At 36.4% G+C, this 21,747-nt stretch overlaps 1 pseudogene; it reads right to left on the reverse strand.

Moving 5' to 3' along the window:
* Positions 1–20,390: 20,390 nt before the first annotated feature.
* On the reverse strand, positions 20,391–20,818 carry LOC105003500 (annotated as a pseudogene).
* Between the last annotated feature and the right edge of the window lie 929 nt (positions 20,819–21,747).

The raw sequence follows: 21,747 nt of genomic DNA on the forward strand, positions 1-21,747 counted from the left end.
TTTCTTCACAGTCCAACTCTCACATCCATACATGACCACAGGAAAAACCATAGCCTTGACTAGATGGACCTTTGTTGGCAAAGTAATGTCTCTGCTTTTCAATATGCTGCTGCTGCTGCTGCTAAGTTGCTTCAGTCGTGTCCGACTCAGTTCGACCCCAGAGACGGCAGCCCACCAGGCTACCCACCCCTAATTGGAAATGAGGGCCTATACCCATATGAAGTTTAGATCCTTAGAAGAAGGAGGAAGAGGGGGAAGAGAAAGAAAAGAGGAAGGGGGCAACATAAGGAAGGAGGTTTATTACATTTTCATACTAGTGTATGGTTTGCATTAAATAATATATTTCACATAGAATGCAGTGTTATGTAGTAGGATATAAAGCTCTGCTCCAAGGATGGAAGACAGGAACTGCTCATCCTAAAGGCAATGAAATCTACTTGTTTAAGGGCTCAGAACTTAAACTGTGTGTGTGTATGTTTGAATCCTAGCATCCTCACTCATCTTGACCAAATTAATTAACCTGGCTGAGCATCAGATTACTTATTTATTAAGAAAACCCCCAAACCAAAAAACAAACAAACAAAAGACTAGTAATGTCTGCTTCACGAGCTATTTCAACATTTAGAGATGCATAGACATCTTCCGGAGAAGGCAATGGCACCCCACTCCAGTACTCTTGCCTGGAGAATCCCAGGGACGGGGGAGCCTGGTGGGCTGCCATCTATGGGGTCGCACAGAGTCAGAAATGACTGAAGTGACTTAGCAGCAGCAGCAGCAACAGCAGACATCTTCAGCATAGTACTTAAAACCAAGCAAGTGTTATTGAGCTCTGAGCTTTACACTTTGTACAATGGAATATTATTCAGTCATAAAAAAAAGAGTGAAATTCTGCCATTTACAACCATGTAGATGGCCCTAGAGAGTATTATGCTTAGGGAAGTAAGTCAAAGACAAATACTATATGTTATCACTTATATGTGGAATCTAAAAATAAAACAAAAGAATATATATTATAAATGAGCCACACAGATTCAGAGAACATACCAGTGGTTATCAACGAGGAGAGGGGTGGGGGAAGAGGTAACATAGACGAAGAGGATTAAGATGTACAAATGACTAATGTTGTACAACACAGGAAAATATATCCATTATTTTGTAATAAAACTTTTTTCTTATTCTAATCAAAGTTGTATTCTGAGAAAAATATGCCATGTACCTTTCTTCTGCTTTCATTTACATATTTCAGTTTGGTCCCAAGACAACCTGCATATTTGGATATTAGTCTTACTGCTCAATAATACACAAAAGTGTACAGGTAATTAATTACAGATTGTGGCTGGCAATTTTTCTACCACAAGGGAAATATTTTCACAATTTATTCAATATTTATTACATCACAATATACAACTATCTATTCCTTTTAGAATTAAACATAAAGCAGATTTTTTTTGTAATAAATTTAAATAGAGTACTAAGATATATAAACATTGAACCTGAGACTAACATTGTGAATCAACTATACTACAAGAATAATAAAACATAAGAAACTTTACACTTTGTACAAGTCATATACACTAAATTTTTCATTTAAAAATTTAGTGACACTAAATTTTTCATGTGTAATGATACATGTGTATCACATTTAGTGTATGTACAAGTCACATACACTAAATTTTTAAATGAAAAATTTAGTGACACTAAATTTTTCATGTGTAATGACTACCTCTTTCACAGGGTGGTTGGAAGAATCATATGAGGTAACTAAAGAATGAGTAACTAAAGAATGAGGTAACTAAAGAATGACTATATGCTTAGAACATGTTAGTGTCTTTCCCTCCTCATCTTTCTAATAATACCTAGAACGGTGCAATATTTATAATAGGTCCTTATAGCTCTTAAGAATCCATTAAGAAACTAGCTTGTTTCTATTTCTGAAATTTCTAGTCTCTCTTGTGAGGAGACTAAGTAAAAGTTGTACCCGAGGAGACTAAGTAAAAGTTCCATAGCACTTATGGTACCAGAGCTGAATCTGGTTGACTGTGAAGGAGGTACCTGTATACATTGTATGTTCTTGCTTCTCTCAGCACAGTTTTCTTTTCTATTCTTCCTCACCCACAAAAGTCTTGACTCTCTATGCTGTACACCTGAAACTCATATTGTAAATAAACTATAGTTTAATAAAAATAATAATAAACATTAAAAAATAAACTTGAGACTTTGTCCAAGTCACTTCCCATCTGTCTTCACTTTCTGGCATCCTTATTTCAACCCTACCCAGTTCCTTCCCTGTAGGTGCTGGGTCATTGTAACTCCTTTACCATTAAATCTTGTGCTCGGAGAGCTTTCCCTTCAGCAGAGCAGTGGAGGATTAGTGATCTGAAAAATGGATCTTCCCTGGGTTCTTAATTAATGATAATGGGTTAATTAGTATGTCATTATCTCTTCTAAAGTGTTCCATTTAACAGGATACTCTGGTAGATTTTGTGCTTTAACCCAAAGGAATAATTTTTTATAGTCCTAATGTCACTCTTGAGTGCAAATAATGAAATATTTTGAGGTTATATACACTTTTGAGGCCCCTCATAACACACTCAGGCCCGTATACTCTGCAAGACATAGTACACCCCGCTGAGGACAGTGTAACACTGGTATCCTAGGAGCCTGAAAATGTTAATTTATCTCCATGACATACTGCCAGGGAGTGGTACAGGCTACTGCAAGCATAAGCCAAATAAAAGAAATTTATTAAGTGGAAATAATTTTACTGACCTAGAGATAAAATGCTGCTCTCAAACCCTTATTGGAGTTCTACATTTTATATTGGAAAGCTAAGAACACCATGGGCTTCCCTTGAGGCTCAGTTGGTAAAGAATCCACGTGCAATGCAGGAGACCTGGGTTCAGTCCCTGGTTCGGAAGATCCCCTGGAGAAGGGAAAGGCTACCCACTCCAGTATTCTGGCCTGGAGAATTCCATGGAATGTATAGTCCACGGGGTTGCAAAGAGCCCGACACAACTGAGCACCTTTTAGTTTCACTTTCACTTTCAAGAACACCATTAAAATTCCTGTTTAAAACACATGTTTCACAAAGACAGTATATACAACAATGTGCTCATTGGAAACATACTACATTTAATTTTGTGGAAGTCAGCTTTCCCCAATGTTTGTGTCTACCATGAATTTGGGACATTAAAAAAAAATCTAAGATCTGTATTGTTATCACAGGGTTTTCAATGCTTATCATTTTTGTTCTTTCCATGAAATACAGGTGCCATTACCATTGCCTCTCACCAAGTCTCTACAGAACCACTCCAGCCTCTTTTACGTACAGAGAAAAAGGAAATGGTCCCTGCTCCCTTTTACCTCTAAACTGTAATAAGGTTATATCCTAGAACTGATTCATCATAGCACCACTTTGCTGAAAATACTTGAAAACTCCCTTCTGATTCATGAATTCATTTACTTACCAGTATTTGTTGAGCCTGAATATTTACAAGACACTATGTCAGAAATTGTGATAGATGCAAGGAATCATTTCTTTCCCAAATGGCTCATAACAGTGTACTAGAAAAGCAAGGATCACACAATGTGACGGATGTCCCTTTAACATCCTGGTTGGCAAACTACAGCCTGTGGATCCAATTTGGCTCATGGACTGTTCTCTGTGGCCTGCAAGCTAAGAAAGTTTATTTATATTTTTAAGAGATTATTAAAAAACAAAGAAGAACATGTGACAGAGTCTGTAACTGGCCCATGGAGCCTAAGATGCTTACCATCTGGCCCTTTGCAGAGAAGTTTCACCAACCCCTGCTCCACAGTTCTGCACGTAACTAAATAAGAGACAGTCCTTCCCCAAGGGCAAATACCGGAGATCACTGTCGTGGTCCCCACATACACATACATTACCCAGCCTCTTCTATAATGCTTTCCCAGTGGTCCCACATGCTTCTCTGTATCTTGAGAGAATTTTAGTCTCTCTCAGCACTATCCCCTAGTGCTGACTTGTACAAAAGGGCATTTGCAGCAGAATGTTAATAGTAGCCTTGACCAGCAGTTATGTCTAAAACACAAAAGCAGGGTGAAGATATGCTTTTCAAATTCTTTGGAAAGGCAAACTCCCAGTATGACCTTTCTATACCTTGCTAAGTAGAAGCCCAAAGTATTTGAACTCTTAGCCATCAGCTCTCAGCTGTCATGCTGCTGCCGCTGCTAAGTCGCTTCAGTCCTATCTGACTCTGTGTGCCCACCATGCTCCCCCATCCCTGGGATTCTCCAGGCAAGAACACTGGAGTGGGTTGCCATTTCCTTCTCCAATGCAGGAAAGTGAAAAGCGAAAGTGAAGTCACTCAGTCGTGTCCAACCCTTCGCGGACTACAGCTTACCAGGCTCCTCCCTCCATGGGATTTTCCAGGCAAGAGTACTGGAGTGGGGTGCCATTGCCTTCTCCGCTCAGCTGTCATACTGTCCATCTTCTAGTCACTAAATTTCAGGCTTCCCTGTTGGCTCAGTGGTAATGAATCCACCTGCAAGGCAGGAGACACATGTTCGATCCCTGGGTCGGGAAGATCCCCTGGAGGAGGAAATGGCAACCTGCTCCAGTATTCTTGCCTGGAAAATCCCACGGACAGAGGAGCCTGACTGGCTTCATGGGGTCACAAAGAGTCAGATATGACTGAATATCTGAACAGCACACAGATACTGAATTTCAGCACTCACTGCTTCATGGAGCCAGAATTTCTTCTCTATTGCCTACTAGTATGACTCTCACCCAAAAATGTGGGAAGGCTTCTATGCATACCCGAGATCCTATATTGGCATCCTTACATTCAAACCTAGTTACCTAAAGACTATTGGCTTGTCAAGGGTTCAAAATTCAAATATATTACTCAGTGCTTTTAAAAGAACAAAAGATCTTATGTAATGTATGAAGATATACAAAAACTCTAATCTATTGGAGCTGAGTAGCAACTGTCCTATTAGAGAAGCCATGCTTGCTAAGTCATTCAGTCATGTCTGACTCTTTGTGATCCCATGGACTGTAGCCTGCCAGGCTCCTCTGATCACTAGCACCACCTGGGGAGCCCAGAGAAGCCATAGGCTCTACAAATGGTCCCTGAATCAGCCACTTTCTCCCATTTCTTGGACCTGAGGCTGACTGTCTGGCATACCATATACTGTCTTAAAAGGCAGTTATTTATAATAACCTCCTTGGCCCCTGGGTTTAACTCCTGTTTTTAATCCTCAAAATGCTAGAGACTCACTTGATACCCACTAGGATGACTATTGTCAAAATAAAAAACAGAAAATAATAAGTGTTGGTGAGCATGTGGAGAAATTGGAAAGTCTGTGCACTGACGGTAGGAATACAAAATGGTGCAGCCAGTGTGAAGAATAGTGTGGTGGTTCCTCAAAAACTTAAAAACAGAATTACCATATGATCTAGTAATTTCACCTCTAGGTATATATCCAAAAGAATTGAAACCAGGACTCAAGCAGATATTTGTACATTCACATTCATAATAGCATTAATGGCAATATCCAAAAGCTGGAAGTAACCCAAGTGACCACTGACAGACGAACGGATAAACAAAATGTGGTATACACACACAGTGGAATATTATTCAGCCTTAAAAAAGAAGGAACCTCTGACACTTGCTACAAAATGGATTAACTTTGAAGACATTATGCTAAGTGAAATAAGCCAGTCACAAAACGACAAATACTGTATGACTCCCCTTACATGAAATAAATATAGTAGTCAAATTTGTAGAGACAAATAGAAATGGTGATTGCCAGGGGCTGGGAGAGGAGAGAACAGAGTGTTATTCTTTAACAGATGCAGTTTCAGTTTTTAAAGATGAACAAAATTCTAGAAATGGATGGTGATCTGGTGTCTACCTATTCCAGTATTGTTTATGAGAATTAAATGAGCATAGATTGTGAAGTGATTTGTAAATAGTAAACCACATTCCAGGTGGGGGATAAATGCCATGTAAGTGATACAGGTGAGTGTGAAATTTGCACAGAGCTATGACCACTTCCAAAGGGAATAATAGGGGATAATTACAGAGCTTTCCTGGGCAACCATGAGCTTCAAAGAATGGGCAGAATTTTAAAAGGTGCATTACAGAGGGGCATTTGGAACAGAGAGAGGCACAAGTGAAGGGCAGAAGTAAAGTGGACAGATAAAAGATGTATTTGAGCAAATAATCAGGTTTCCTAGGAGACTAGGGTGAAAAAACCAACAGCAAGGGTTATATTAAAGAAAGTCTTGAATTTTTGTCTATGAAATTCTATTTTCATTCAGTGGACAATGGGAAGCCAACTGTGTCTTTAAGAAGAGTTACTAGAGCTTTATAGGTACTATTGCAGAGTTATACAGAGCAGATTGAAAGATAGCCTAGAATATAAGAGATCAGCTTAAAAGTTATAGATTTTCAAGTCATGAGTTATTCAGGGCTAAGGTAAGATGTTGGGAGAGGAAATTAAAAGGAAAGGATACAAACCCTGATGTTATATTAGTAAGAATTTTATAATTCCTTATTACCTTACTATTGGCGGAAGGTTGACAATAATTTCAGATCTAACAGATATTTCCAAGAAAAAAATCATATATGTAGTCACACCTCTATTCTAGGCTTCAGAATCATGCCATTCCTCCATCCTTTGGGTATCATCTGAATGTTCTTCAGGCCCCTCAAATTAAAGATGTTCATCCTTGAACTTATAAGCCTATTACTTCTTCAGTTTTCTGATCCATTTATACTTTTTTTCTCTCATTAAAATAGTGATGAATATTCTTTGTTGAACACTTGAAGAATCATAACCATGCAAAAAACATAATCTTCTCCCTACTGCCCACAAATTTTTCACAAATGTATTTGATAAACATATTTATAGTCTTTTTACACATATGATTAACTTTTTAAGTAAGAAAAAATTAGCACTGAACTCTACATATTATTTTGTAACTCTTTTTTGTTTTGATGACCCAGTACTACTATAAAATAATACATCAAGATCATTTCCCCCATATCCACATAGCCAATCATTAACTATGAGATTTTTAAAAAAATTAATTTATTTTAGTTGGAGTATAATTACTTTACAATATTGTGATGATTTTTTGCCATACATCAACATGAATTTGCCACAGGTATACATGTGTCTCCCCTATGCAGATTCCCCCTCACACCTCCCTCCCCACTCTATCTCAGTTTTCCCAGAGCTTTTACACAATGAAGGAAACTATAAGCAAGGCGAAAAGCTAGCCCTCAGAATGGGAGAAAATAATAGCAAACAAAACAACTGACAAAGAATTAATCTCCAGAATATATAAGCAGCTCATGCAGTTCAATACCAGAAAAACAAACAACCCAATCAAAAAGTGGGGAAAAAAACCTAAACCGACATTTCTCCAAAGAAGACATACAGATGGCTAATAAATACAAAACATACTCAGCAGCACTCACTATTAAATAAATGCAAGTCAAAACTACAATGAGGTATCATCTCACACCAGTCAGAAAGTCAATCACCAAAAAGTCTACAAACAACAAATGCTGGAGAGAGTACAGAGAAAAGGGAACCCTCTTACACTGTTGGTGGGAATGAAAACTGGTACAGCCACTATGGAAAACAGTGTGGAAATTCCTTAAATACTGGGAATAGAGCTGCTTTACAACCCAGCAACCCCACTGCTGGGCATACACTCCAAGGAAACCAGAACTGAGAGAGACACATGTATCCCAGTGTTCATTGCAACACTATTTTACAATAGCTTGGACATGGAAGCAACCTAGATGTCCTTTGGCAGATGAATGGAGAAGGAGGGTGTGGTATATATACACAATGGAATATTACTCAGCTATGAAAAGGAACACATTTGAGTCAGTTCTAATGAGGTGGATGAAACTGGAGCCTATTATACAGAATAAAGTAAGTTAGAAAGAGAAAGACAAATACTCTATATTAACACATATATATGGAATTTAGAAAGATGGTACCTATGATCCTACATGCAAGGCAGCAAAAGAGACACAGATGTGAAAAACAGACTTTTGGATTCAGTGGGAGAAGGCAAGGGTGGGATGATTTGAGAGAGTAGCATTGAAACATGTACATTACCTAATGTAAAATAGATGACCAGTGCAAATTCGATGCATGAAGTAGGTCGACTATGTGATCTTGAGTAAATCAATCCCCCAATTCTATTTTCTTTACTCGAAAATGGATATGCTAGTACTTAGCTCATTGCACTGCTGTAAGGTGGTGGTTTCTAAACTTTGCTATACATTAGAATCACCTGGTGAGCTTTTTAATATTCAAAACTGATAGTCACACCTCAGAATGTCTGGGAATAAGAGGTAGTCACCAATAATTTTTAATCCAGGCAACTTCAATTTACAGCAAAACCAGAGAGTCAAATTTAAGGTTTAAATGAGACAACATATAAAAAGCACCTAGCAGGTAGAAGGCACTTAATAAATAATAGTATCTTTGATTTACTGAATGTCCACCATGTATCCCACACGTCACCATTCTGGATTCATTATTTCCTTTAACTCTTATCATATGTCTATGAAGTTTTATTATCCCAATTTTACAAAGCAGGAAACTTCGATTAAGAAACCTCTCAATGTAACACGTAATTCAGGAACCATAATTCAAATCCAGGTGTCCTGGACTCAAATCCACCCCTTTTCCTCACACTACATGGCCTACAGAAATAGTTTTTTCCCTCTTTTCTTCCCAGCTTCTCCAATCCTCTTTAAACCAGTTGATCATAATACTTTTCACACCAATGAGGTTTTATGTAAATAAAAACTGAATTTGCATTCTGTGGGGTTTCTATCCGTATCTTCTGTAACTGTACTAATTCCCATTTTCAGCAAAGAAAATAAGGGTTGATTGTGTGGCAGAAGCAGATTGTGAATGCCTATTTGATATACACTGTTAATTGAGTGTAAAATGTGCGTTTTATCCCTTTACCTATATAGCCCAGGGAACTACAACTAGATTAGAAACAATTATATTCATAGATCCCCCCTGAGGCCCTATGAAGTCATCTTTTAAATATGTAACATTTGCTATAAGAGAATTTGTATTGGCTTTAAGCAAACTAATCACCACCATTAGAAATTAACCACACATGGATACACATTTTATATACATACATAATGGTTTTGAAACAGACAAAATTCCTGGCTGCACCACAGTTGTAAGGCCTGTAAGGATGACTTTGCTTGAACACGTGGTGTGAGGAGTGCTTCCATCTGTGGGTAGTTAGGAATCGTGTCAGTTTTTATCATGTAGTAAGACACAGTCAAATTATTTCCATAACTTTTGGAAGTTACTCATTCCACATTTTCTTTATTACTTTTTGGCATTGGAGGCTATTTTATTGCTCTGACCAAATGTCTATGTCTTGATAGCAAAAACATTTGCTTTCTTCTCATCGTGCTCGATATTTTTGGAAGAACAAATTGACAACTCCCATGAATGATTCTGAGTTAGCAGGAGAGCATCTGCTGTAGGGTGGCTCTCCCTCTTTTGAAGTTCACTGAGAAGCGAATTTCAGCATTTTAAAAGCAAGAATATTGCCCAGTCTGAGGTGACAATAAAAGGAATCTACATTCAAAGTCTGGACCACTTATATCCAGAAAACAGGAAAATGTTAATATTTAGTTGGTACATGCTAGCAGATGCTATCCACACCAATACAGAATGTCCATGAATATGAACTGGCCTATCTTGTATTCACTTACTTTTGGGTTTTGATATTTCCTATTCCTTGGAAAATTTCCTATTCAGGGTGGGTTCTATTTTCAAAAAGTTTATATGGTGGGAAAAGAGACACATTAACTGAATTTGGCAATAATTTCATGTTAAAATTGGTCAGTGAAATCTTTTTCAAAGCAGTTGTATCTACTCAGTAATAGCACATGGGCTTATTTCTTCATTGTTCATATTGTGAATTTTCAGCATTCCTTTAGTGGCCCATTTTTGTTACATATTTATTGACTGATTTTTTAAAGATTCATCGATCATTAAAGATCTTTGGGAATACATTCAAAAACGTTAAAATGTTAGGCTTAGTAAAATTACAACAGGCAACATAAGCCAGATTGAGAAATATCTTGCCAAATAGTATTTCTCAGCAAGCCATTTGGAGATACTATTTTTTTTTTTATAAAAAGTAGTTGATACCTTGATCAAAAATGTAATTTCTCCCTTCCCCTTTTTCTGAACATTAGTGTTCTTGTACACATATAAATTCCTAAATGGCTACAATTCTAAATTATTCCTGGCATTCATATGTGATTGCATACAAATGTTTGTCTACAGAGTCAAAAGGAATTAAAAGTTCTCAGTGGCAGAAATTATTTTAAACAAATTCATTTGGGATTCTGTTATAACCTTTGGGCTCTGAAACCATGAGGTGCTTACAAAATAAGGTAGAAAAGTGGGGAGATAATTCTCTTAGTGACCAACACAATATATGAGTTTTCCCTTGGGAGGAAAATGTATTGGGTTGGCCAAAAAGTTCGTTAAAGTTTTCCATAAACATAGTATGGAAACCTGAATGAAATTTTGGGCCAACCCACTATTTGGGTGGCTGCTGACTTTGAGTCTTTGTGACTGCTGGAAAAGAGAAAATCTCTGCCTACTTTGGGTAACAGGGTGGGTCTTGGGGTGAGAGGAAATATACTTGGATGAGGTGGCCAGGAAATGCCTCTGATGTGGTAAATTAAAAAACTGAATTAGGAAGAAAGAAAGGTAAAAACTGATATGAAATATGGAAGGCATGGAGAACTTTCCAGGCAAAGGGGAAAGCCCATAAAAAGGACCCTGAAGAAAGAGAGTCCTATATTTGAGAAGCAGGCAGTCCATTACTATGTGTGAAATGAAATGGTAAAGGAAAGAGTACCACAAGAAAGAGTTGTAATGGATAAGACCTAAAATCATTAGGAGCCTTGAAAGCACAGTAAAGAGTTCAAATTTTGTTTTATGGTATTTACTGAGTAGAGTTTTAAACAAAACAGTGACATGATTTAACTTTGGTTTTGAAAAGATTACTCTGACTACTAGAGTATAAACCAGAAGAAGCTAGGCAAATCAATAAACTATTAAAAGACAGAAATGACCAAAATTGGTACAAGACCAAAATTGTTTCAAAACTGGCTACAAAATAAATCACAAAGGTTAAAAATTGATAATTTAAAAGACACACAGATGGTTTTAGACATGAATTCTTTCTAACACTAGTGAATATATATACATACATATTTTTTTTAGTCCACCAACTCTAGACTGTAGAAAAAACATGAAAACTTTTCAAATAAAGTTAGAATAGCCTTAGTAAAAAAATCCAATGCAATTTAAAAGAATTTGTATGTTTTACGTTTTGAAATGAAGATATCTATCAAGATGATTGAACATACCAAACATTACAAGAGAAAAACCATGTGATTCTGTCAATGATTGCCATAGAGGTATTTGATAAAGTTCATTAGTCATTTATAAGAAAAATTCTAAGTCAAATTAGGAGTAAGAGAAAGCTCTATAGCAGGTCTTGGCAGCCAGAGGAGGATATGGTATGGGCCAGTTCATGCGCTACTAAAAAAAAACCAGTTCTCTGCCTGCCCAGCCTGTGTTCTACCTGAAGGACACGTGCCAGTGATAACAGGCATGGAGACCTTCAGCATCACTGGCCTGCAGCCTGATACCAAAACCTACTACTGACCTCTACTTCTAGAGCCAGCCGAGTGAGCAGTCCTGCTCCACCAATTACCAGTGCTCTGAGGATCATTGCTTCACCTCCCCCAGCCTGGCACCTCTGTGTCTCAGGCAATGAGGCATTTCATAGGTAGTTTTGAGAAACTTTATTCCTTTTCTCTCCCTCTAGGATACAGGAGTTTTTAGGCGCTTGGCTAGGCAAAGTCTTTCAACCTTGTCACTGTTGACATTTTGAACCAGATAAATCTTTGTTGTGCGGCACTCTCTACCATTATAAGATATTTGGCAGCATCCGTGGTTTTTGCCTGCTTGACACCAGCAGCATACAATACTCTCTTAGTTGTGACAACCAAAAACATCTCTAGACATTGCTAAATGTCCTGAAAGATACAAATCACTTAAGTTGAGAACTGCTGGTCTAGAGGACAATGTCATGACTATGTTTATCATATCTTATGGCTTCATAAGGTTGCATTTACACCAATAAATTCTCAATTAGGAGAGAAAAGGGGAAAACTATCTATGTTAAGTCAGACTTAGCTGACAAAATAAACACCATAGACTGAGAGGCTTTAAACAAGAGGAATTTATTTTCCCACACTTCTAGAGGAGGGAAGTCTGAAATCAGGGTATGAGTATAGTTGGGTTCTGATAAGGTCTGTCTTCCTAGCTAGCAGATGGCTAACTTCTCACTGTGTCCTCACACAGCAGAAAGAGAGAGAGCCAGCTTCAGTGTTCCTTCGTTTTCTTATAAGGCACCAGTTCCAGCAGACAGGGATCTACCCTTCTGATCTCATGTATCCTTAAACACTACAAAGTCTCTATCTGCAATAAAGTCACATAAGGAGTTACATATGTGTAACATATGAATTACGAGGTGACATAATTCAGTCTACAGCACCACCTACTAAATAAGATTTTTTAATAAGCTTTCCCTAAACCCAACAACCACATTATATACAGTGATATATGGCAAAACCAATACAATATTGCAAAGTTAAAAAAAAAATTTAACATTCAAAAAAATTAAAAAAAAAATAAAATCAGTAACATAATAGGGATTTCTGCTATTATCACTAATATGCAACACATTTTGGAGACTGATAAGGCTAAAAAATAAAGAAGCAGTGTAAAAAACAAGAATGAAAAGATAGTACTGTATTTCCAGTTGATATGACTTTATATTTAGAAAATAGAAGATATTCTGCAAACTATCTGTGAGCATTAATAAGAGAATTTGGTAATGTGAGTAGCCAGATGCAAAATTAATAGCTTTTCTTTCTATGAATATTATGTAATTAGAAACTGAAACAGGAAACATCCCATTCATAAGCACAATAGAAAATAAAAATTACCAAAATAAATCTAAGAAGACAATAATTATATCTAAATGAAGCAAATGATAACAGTTTATTGAAGGACATAAAACAAGATCTGAAATTGAAGAGACAGAACTTCCTATTTATTAATAATACATACATTTATTGCAGTTCTAATCAGAATCTTAGCATAATTTTTTTGATTGGTCAAAAATTCATATGGAAAAAAGAATGTATAATAACTTTTCATTAAAAGAGATATCAAGGACATACTCAATCAGATATTAAAAGTGCTCCAAATATACTGTAATAAAAGCTCCATGTACTACCATACTAATAAGACAAATAGATACCTGGTATAAAACAAAATCTAAAATGAACATAATAAATGATAAAGTTCGTATTTTGATTTAGGACAAAAAACTTTTCTTTCTAAAAAGATGTCAGCCTTCCTGGTTAGTTATTTAGAAGAATATAAAAGTACTCTACAATGGCTAAAGATATAAGTGTAAAACAATTACAAGACAAAAAGAAAAATTAAGAGACTTTTCTCCTTGGAATGGAGAAAGCAAGACAGTAAAGTCTTAAAAACAAACAGAAGAAGCAGTAGATTTGGCTACACTAAATTAAGATATTTCTGCCCAAGAAAGAGAAGCTAGCGCTGTTGGTCAGATGCAAGGTGAGAATATTTACAAACGGAAGTCGTAGTGGTGGGGAGAAGCAGACAGAGTTAACATTAATATATACCTTCCAGAAAAACATCTATTTCTGCTTTATTGACTATGCCAAAGCCTTTGACTGTGTGGATCACAATAAACTGTGGAAAATTCTCAAAAAGATGGGAATACCAGACCACCTGACCTGCCTCTTGAGAAATTTGTATGCAGGTCAGGAAGCATAGTTAGAACTGGACATGGAACAACAGACTGGTTCCAAATAGGAAAAGGAGTATGTCAAGGCTGTATATTGTCACCCTGCTTATTTAACTTCTATGCAGAGTACATCATGAGAAACGCTGGGCTGGAAGAAGCACAAGTTGGAATCAAGATTGCTGGGATAAATGTCAATAACCTCAGATATGCAGATGACACCACCCTTATGGCAGAAAGTGAAGAGGAACTCAAAAGCCTCTTGAAAGTGAGAGAGGAGAGTGAAAAAGTTGGCTTAAAGCTCAACATTCAGAAAACTAAGATCACGGCATCTGGTCCCATCACTTCATGGCAAATAGATGGGGAAACAGTGGAAACAGTGTCAGACTTTATTTTTCTGGGCTCCAAAATCACTGCAGATGGTGACTGCAGCCATGAAATTAAAAGACGCTTACTCCTTGGAAGGAAAGTTATGACCAACCTAGATAGCATATTCAAAAGCAGAGACGTTACTCTGCCAACAAAGGTCCGTCTAGTCAAGGCTATGGTATTTCCAGTCATGTATGGATGTGAGAGTTGGACTGTGAAGAAAGCTGAGCACCGAAGAATTAATGCTTTTGAATTGTGGTGTTGGAGAAGACACTTGAGTGTCCCTTGGATTGCAAGGAGACCCAACTAGTCCATTCTAAAGGAGATCAGTCTTGGGTGTTCATTGGAAGGACTGATGCTAAAGCTGAAACTCCAATACTTTGGCCACCTCATGAGAAGAGTTGACTCATTGGAAAAGACTCTGATGCTGGGAGGGATTAGGAGAAAGAGGAGAAGGGGACGACAGAGGATGAAATGGCTGGATGGCATCACCAACTCGATGGACATGAGTTTGAGTGAACACTGCAAGTTGGTGATGGACAGGGAGGCCTGGCGTGCTGCAATTCATGGGATTGCAAAGAGTTGGACACGACTGAGCAACTGAAATGAACTGAACTGAACTAAGGTAGGAATACCTGGACTCCTAGACAGAGTGGATGTGGATTTAAAAGTGGGAAGATAGTAGAATTTGACCCAAGTATTATGGGATCATTTTTAAGAAAAAATACAAAACTACTCATTCCAAATTAGATACAAAATGAGTATTTCTTTAGAATGAGAAAAGAAGCCAAAACACATTACAGATTTTAAAAAGCTGCAAAAACTATAAACATTACCAAGTCTAAGAAAAAGTAATAATGAGATACTAATTTTAATCAATCAACTGCTTGAGACACTTTGGCTGTGAACTCTTTGATATCACCTGTTATAAGACAATGATTTTGTAAGATAATATCATAAATAAGGAAAAGAAAGATAAGTTAGTCTGTTCTAGCTAGTTGATCAACTGTTGTTTTCTTTATTATGGCAAATTGGGATATATAAAACACAAAATCACATATAGATGTACTTACTATATGTAGTACAGCTTTAAGCTTGTGGTCTATGTGAAAAATTCTGATAATTCAATTTCATTCAGTTTCTATATAAAAAATATGAATTATTTATAATCATATATGTTACATTTTTGTGGCAAGGGAGAACTTATATTTTGACTAGGCACCATTATGTCTCAAATATTTCAATATTCAGCTAAATAAATGCTCTAATTATCAGCCAAATGAATGCTAAATATTACAAGTCTAATGACTAGAAGAATTATCCACAGGATAATTTCTGGATCCCCAAATTTCAAATATTTCTTCTCTCTACACAATACTTCTGAGTGAGACAGATAGTGCTCTTATTGTAAGATAACTGTAGGTCCTGAATCTCATGTCACTAAGCTGGGTAAGTCAGTGAAGTGAGTGGTTAGGAACTTTCCTAAAGCCACTCCATGCAAGAATGTCTAGCAATAACTGTATACAGAAGTGTCTGTAGATTAAAAAAAAAGCTTATCTCAACAAATCCAAACTAAATGTATCCCTAACACAACTTTTTATTGCAGCTAGATCTCAAAAGTACATGAGGTGATGACATGAGGAGAATGTGATTAAGGGGAAGTCAGGGTGGGGGAAAGGCATAGTTTTAATTAGCTTAAGTTAAAATATGCTACTTTTGAACATTTTATAAAAATATGTGACCATGTAAACACTTTTGGGTTTCAAGGTCTTTGATAGGGCTGTTACAAGTGGGGAGCACTAGAACTTAAGCTTCACTGATTCTCAGTAAATTCACTTCCGGTTGACAGAGGGAAGAATCATAGATGATATCCAGGCTTTTGGCTTGAATAACACACATGGCACTTTCTTAAAAACCAGGTGGTTGGGTAGCACCAGGGAGGAGAATCCTGCACAATTGGCTACCTAGTCTAGAAAGCTTTTGCTCTGTGACTCAGAGATTCCTTTCCTCTACGTGGAGACACGAGTTAACCTGGCCTGGAGAAATTTCTATCCCTTCAGGCAGCACTACCACGGACCTTTGGGAGCCCTCTCAGCATCAGATGAACCAGGCAAATGAAAACAGTATTACAAGAGCTCTCAAAACTAAACTGTCATTAGAATTGTCATAAAAGAAAAGATTTAATAGGACCCAGACTCTAGTAGCCAAAATGTCCAGGATATAGTTTTATTTTTTTTTTTAAGATCACCTGTTATATATCAAGAATGAGGAAAATCACAACTTGAACAAAAAGCAAAATTGACAAAACCAAGATAAATCAAATATAGAAATTACTCTATAATAACAAGAATTTTAAAGCAGTCATATTAGAAATGCTTTAATAAACAATTACAAATTTTGTTGAAACAAATGAAGTGACATAAAATTACAGAAGAGAAATAGAAGTTATAAAAAAGAATGACATGGAAAATAGAGAACTGAAATACAATGTTAGAAATAAAAAATTGCTTGAGGGCAAAGTTGCAGAGTAGAGGTGACATATTAAATCAGTGAACTTGAGGAAAGATCAATAGAATTTACTCATTCTGAACAAAGGAGGAAAAACAGACTGGGGAAAAAAAACTGAACAGAGACTTACAGAAATTTTGGCAATAACAAAAAATCTAGCATTTGTATTACTGGGTTCCCTCATGACTCATGGTAAAGAATCTGCCTGCAATGCAGGAGACCTGGGTTTGATCCTTGGGTCGGGAAGATCCTCTAAAGAAGGGAATGGCAACCCACTCCAGTATTCTTACCTGGAAAATCCCATGGAGAGGGGAGCCTGGTGGCTTTCAGTCCATGGGGTCACAAAGAGTTGAACACTAACACTAACAGAAGCAGAGAAGAAAGGAGAGAGTGCTAAAAGAGCATTTGAATAAATAATGGTTGATAAATTTTTTAATTGGTTAAAAAAAACAGAAAAGAAGAAAAGGTCTAAAACTATAGAATAAAGAAGTTGTGAAAAATTCAAATAATATAAACTAAAAAAAAAATCCATGCTAAGACATAAACTTTCAAAAACTAAAAATATTGAAAAAAATCTTGAAAGCAGTCAGAGTGAACTAACACATTAGCTACAGGAAACACTACTTTGAATGACAATGGATTTCTTTTGGAAACCATGGTGGCCAGAAGGATATGCCACAACATTTTCAAATGAGTAAAGAAAATAGTTGTCATTATCAAATTTTATATCTGGGAAATCTATCCTTCAGTAATAAAGAGGCAATGAAAACATAACCAGATAAAAGAAAACTAAAAGAATTTGATGCTAGCACATCTACCCTTCAAGAATGCAAAAGAATTTTCTTCAAACAGAAAGTAAATGATGAATCCTTTTTGAACATCAAGGGAAAAAATGCAAAGAACAGAAATATGGGTACATGCAAAAGACTATCCTTTCTCCAAAAAATGAGTTTTGGAAATCATATTTGATGACTGAAACAAATATTTTAATGCCGTCTTATAGCCAAGACAATGCTAGAAGTGGGGAAGGTAAAGAAAAATAAATGGAAAAAAGGGATTCAATATTTCACTGAAGTAATAAAATGTTAATATCAGTAAACTGCTATAAGTCCTATATGTATTTTATAATGCCCAGAGCAACTACTATGAAAACTATACAAAGAGACACACTAAAAAAACTATAAATATATCAATACAGAATTCTAAAAATGTTTCAATAACCTGCAGGAAGGCAAGAAAAGAGAAACAGAGAAATAAGAACCAGAGAAAACAAACAATAAAAGGCAAATCTAAGTTTTAATATATCAACAGTTACTTTAAGTGCAAGAGTCTAACTACAACAATTAAAAGTACATTAAAAACACAACCCAACTATATGCTATTTATAAGAAATTCACTTAAAATTCCACAAGATAGGCTGAAAGTAAAAGGATAGAAAAGTACACCACGCACAGGCTAAATTTTAAAAAAGCAGGAGTGGCTCTATTAATATGAGATTAAGTGGACTTAAGAGCAATCAGTGTTACTAGAGGCAAAGAGGCATATTACATAGTGATAAGAGAATCAATCCACCAGGTAGACATAACAATCCTGATGTGTGTGCACCCCACAGGAGAACCTCAGAAATACACAAAGCAGAAATGAATACAGTTGAAAAGAGAAATAGACAAATTTACCATTATTGGTTGGTCTTTAATGCCTCCCCTTAGCAAGCAATAGAACTAATAAGAAATCATCAAGGACATAGACGATCTGAACCTGTCTTGTATTTCTGCGGCAAGCGTCTTTGCAGCAAACATTTTTGTTGTGAGCATTTTTGCTGCAGACATTCTGGCCACATAACTAATTGGCCGTAAGGCGTTTTGCTATGAAATATAACTGGCTGACAGTTTTTGGTTTGACATTTTGGTTTCAGTGAGCTATGTTATTGATGGTTTTATTGAGCTGACAGATGATGATTTGCCACAAGAGTTGGTTTCTTATTTTCAAAGTCACTGCATTGGAGGAGAAAGAGGCGGAGGGCCTCAAAGGCATGGAGTTGAACCCACATTTCCTATGGAACTTAGGAGAGTCTGTCAACAGACATGTGACAATATGCCAAGAACAAACAACACTGTACAAGTTTTCACAATGTAACACAAAGGTCAGGTACAAATATGCATCTTAGCATTTGGAAACCAACATCCCTCTTAATGAAGGAAGACATTTTCAGGAAAAAGAAAAGTGTGATGCCGAATGAGGAGAGGTATCAGCAAACCAAAAAAATGTATAAAATACTATGGATGAAAGACTTGGAAAACAATGGCTTAGGTGCAACTCAGAATACAAAATCAATTCTTCGTGCAGTATTGCCATGAACCTACATACATCTTAAATGTGTTCAAATGTTTCATATTTTGTAATGAAGCCTTTTTAATTTTGTTATTTGTTTCTCATGAGTCATCATGTACTTTTAAATTTCTCTTTTATTTTTCATTATTTTATCTTTTATCATAAAACTGTCTTATGGCCAATTAGTTATGCAATGGAAATATCTGAAAATAACAAAAATGCTTGTGGCAAAGATGTTATAGTGAAAGTGCCTAGAACTGATCTGAACAACACAGTTAACCAACAGAAAATTGATGTATATAGAACATTTCACCCAACAAGAACAGAATATACATTTTTTAAGCACCATGGAACATTTACCAAGTATATAATATCTTGAGCATAAAACAAACCTTAATCAATTTAAAAATAATTGAAATCATAGAAAGTATGTTCTCTGACAGAAATGAAACTAGAAATTAGTAACAGAAAGATGAGGAAAATCTCCAAACACTTGGGAATTAAGGGATACACTTCTAAACAGTGGATCATAAAGTCTCAAAGGAAATTTTAAAATTCATAAAAGGAAATAAAAATGAAAACACATTATATAAAATGTGGAATGCAGCTAAAGCAGTGTTGAGAGGGAAACTTATAGAAAGGAAGGAAGGTCTTAAACCAGCAATATAAGCTTCTATCTCAATAAATTCCCCCAAAAGAACAAAATAAGTCCAAATCAAGTAAAAGAATGAATATACTGACCACATTCAATTCTTTTACTTCTCTTGTTATCAGGTCTGGATTCTATTGTCCAGTTTTATAACTATCTCCTTATAAGTACCATTAATTAGTTGCTTATCTCTTTTGTATATAACCAGAAAAAAAAATCCTAACTTTCCTTATACAAATATCTCTCTCTACATTTGTTTACAGTATCTCAGTATTAATGGAGAGAATCACAGCAGTACGGACCAGAGTCATTTCAAATCCATGACCATACCCTATGAATGGTCATTTGACACTGACAAACCTACTCGAGTTTGACTTTTCCATTATTGCAGTGGATGGTTTCAATTCTCTTATATTCTCTTCCCTGCATGATCTAAGCTAATAAGTCTGTATATTTTATACAAAAATACTCCACTCCAGTAAGAACTGCCTCATCTTTCCACCAGATGGTCAATCTACTTGTATCTGTATACACATATTAGCCTCCCCTCTAGTTATAATAGAAAAGGCACTGCTCCTATCTTAACTCACTTACCTTTATTTATTCTTTCCTCTGAGGCATTTTATTTGTATGTATTACATCCCTAGAAAAAGAATCCAAGGATTTTCCCTCCTATGTGTTTTCGTCTTGCTTCTTCATGGTCCGTGATGCCGGCTGAGGTTGTCAGTACGATGAAACCAAACTGATGGGACGGCGCAGGTTATTCCGCCATTCTTCTAGATCTTTGAGTTGCACATCAAATCTGGGGCTGATCGCTCCACACTTACTTAGCCTGCCTGAGAGGTTCACAATTTCCCCAGCCCTGTGACCATCAATGATTTCACATTCACCAATGTAACCATGCTTCATTATCACAGTTAGAGACCTGAGGATGACTTTGGAGCACGGCCTGATAAGCACCTGGCTTTGCCTCTCTTATTGGCATTGTTGATACTCTTGAGAGCATTAGCCAGGACATTGATGTGCACCATTATGGCAGCATGGAAAGATGGTGGAAAACTTACCTTTATTTTTAAAAGGAAACTTTTTTTTTTTACTGCCATTTTTTCTTTCTCAACTGTATTATTAATATAGTCTCCACTGGATCCTTCCCATCCAAACTGATGCATCCTTTAAGATGATTGAAACAAACCAAAAAAGCAAACAAACAAAAGCTTCCCTTTGATTCCACACCCTATTCCTGCTACTCTCCGTATCTCTGTTCTCCTTCATAAAAATAGAGCATTGTCTATGCTTTTCTCTACCTTTTCACTTCTGATTTTCTCTTCAAATCATTCTAATTGGATATTTCTCTGACTTCTCTAAAAAAAAATGGACCTTATATCATCAATGACCTCATCTTGCTATAAAGCTAATATTCACTTCTCTAAGATCATCTTGCTTGAGCTCTTAACATTTGAAACCATGCACTATTCCCACTTCCTGATACACATCCCTCACTTGATTTCCAGAATATCATGCTTCCTTGGCTTTTCTTTTGTCTCTTTGCCTCATCTCAAACTCCTTTCCCTCTTCCCCTAGACCTCTAAATGTTTTGGTGACCAAAGGCTTTCTCTTCTACTCTCTTCTCACCTCAGTGATCTCATCTGAGTAATTTCAAGCAGTCTCAGGGCTTTAAATTTCATCTTCAGCAGACAACTCAAATTTATACCTCCAGCTTAGTCCTCTTTTTAGAACTCCAAATTCCTATATTCTACTTAACATTTCAATTTGGATCTAATAGAAAACTTAAACGTGACCAAATAGAATTATTAATACCCCTTCCAAATTTGCTGCTGCAAAATCTTCCACCTTTCACTAAGCAGATTTATCATCTACCTAATTGCTCAAACAAAAAAAATTATAGGTTTTGTAATTCTTGATTCTTCTTTCTCTTATAGCCTATATACAATCCATCAGTAGT

Source organism: Bison bison, unplaced genomic scaffold, assembly GCF_000754665.1.
Source record: "Bison bison bison isolate TAMUID 2011002044 unplaced genomic scaffold, Bison_UMD1.0 scf7180017864469, whole genome shotgun sequence".
NCBI classification, from domain to species: domain Eukaryota; kingdom Metazoa; phylum Chordata; class Mammalia; order Artiodactyla; family Bovidae; genus Bison; species Bison bison.